We start from the raw sequence: 2,035 nt of genomic DNA on the forward strand, positions 1-2,035 counted from the left end.
TCAGTCACCACTTTTTGGGCTTTCAAGAATGAGGCGTTTGTTGACCAAATTTGCAGGCTGCTACTTGGTCTTCTTTGCATACTTCTACTCAATTCTACAATTTTTATATTTTTGCTTCTTCTGAAGCAGCCTTTGGTAGAAAGGTCCTTCAGGCAGTTGTCTCAGCTTAATTTTTTTAAGTGCATTAAAGAAAACAAATAATTTCCCTTGTTGTTTTTTTTTTGGGGGGGTTATGGAATGTATTGCTGTTATTACTTGTGGACTCCTCAGCTTGGGTATTAGTTCCCAAGAGTAATGGATCTTGGACTCTCACCACCTTATGCTTTCCTGTTAAATTAATTTATTTCATGGTGGTGAGAGTCCACAAGACCCCACCCTTTGTTTTTGGGTATAGTATATTTAAGCACATCTTTATTCCCTGTTCCTTTTATGGCTCATATTCTTCTATCTCTTACCACATTTTGCTTGGCTATACGTTAGACTGAGGTACATGTGAGGTGGGAGGGGCAATGTGCAGGAGTTATAGATTGTGGACTCTCACCACCATGAAATAAATGTAAGTAATGTTGCAGGGTACCCTCTGTGTACTGATATCCCCTTCAAATGGCTCATGTGTTTTTCCCTAACCAGATGTCACCAAAGCACAGTTATTTTTATTTCCGCTTTTATCTACGACCACAAAAAAAACCATGGCACATGTTCTCAGTTCTACCTTTTCCTTGGGGCTGCAAAAACTAGTGCAGAGGGCCACAAGAGGCTCATGGGCCACCAGTTGGCCATCCTTGATATAAATTATCAGCTAGTCAGAAATGAGCATGGTATTTATCTAAAACGTAAACCGCGATCTACAAATAGATATCTAATTGATGACTTTTAGATCCCTAGACTATTGTTTCAATTCTAATTTTCAGCGCAGGCATAGTTTGGCCTCAAAGTAAAAGAAACAGGTCAAAAAAAATCTACACAAATATAATATATACCACAAATGGGGTCTCATGTATATACGATGAATTTTGCATGACTATATTGTGATTCAGCTCCTGAACATTAACTGAGTAATGACATATTTAACTAAAGAAGCAATCTCATCACACCAAAGAATGGGCATTCTAAATAGAGAAAATACATTCAAGTTCTGAAAGTATCCCCTTTTTGTGTTTTTGCTTACAATGTAAACATTTTGACGAATTAAGCTTAAAGGGACATGAAACCCAAATTTTTTCTTTCATGATTCAGATAAAGAATACAATTTTAAACAACTTTTCAATTTACTTCTATTATTTAATTTGCTTCCTTCTCTTGTTATCATTTGCTGAAAGGTTTATCTAGGCAAGCTCAGGAGCAGCAGAGAACCTAGGTTCTAGCTGTTGATTGGTAGCTGCATATATGTGTATGTGTGTGTGTATATATATATATATATATATAGATTGTGATTGGCTCACCCATGTGTTCAGTTAGAAACCATTAGTGCATTGCTGCGCCTTGAACAAATTATACAAAGAGAATGAAACAGATTAGATAATAGAAGTAAATTAGAAAGTTGTTTAAAATTGCATTCTTTATCTGAATCATGAAAGATTTTTTTGGGTTTCATGTTCCTTTAGTATTACTATCAATAATTCTTATTTGTGGTATTCATGGAATTGCTAGTCATATTAGAAGTCATGGTGTTTTCCCAACCTTTATTTATTTATTTATTTATTTATTTGTTTGTATATATGTATTTATTTATTGCTTAATATGTATGTGCCTTGTCCCTGCTTGAAGTTGAGATAGACTTCAGTCAAGAAAGTAAAGCTTATATTTTGATATGAAACTGAGGACATTAGCCTCATTCAAGCCCTTAGGCACTAAATCAACACAAACAAATGTAATGTGATTTTACAGGATGATCTATCTCATGATGAATATTTGCTGTAAGAAATAATGCAGCCAGATGAAAAATCATCCTAGCCTTTTTACTGAGTATGCTAATGATATTTTATTTTTTGTTTTTTTTCTTCAATGCTAGATCTAAAGAATTTGATATGAAATT

The sequence above is a fragment of the Bombina bombina genome, chromosome 1, assembly GCF_027579735.1.
Source record: "Bombina bombina isolate aBomBom1 chromosome 1, aBomBom1.pri, whole genome shotgun sequence".
Classification (NCBI taxonomy): Eukaryota; Metazoa; Chordata; class Amphibia; order Anura; family Bombinatoridae; genus Bombina; species Bombina bombina.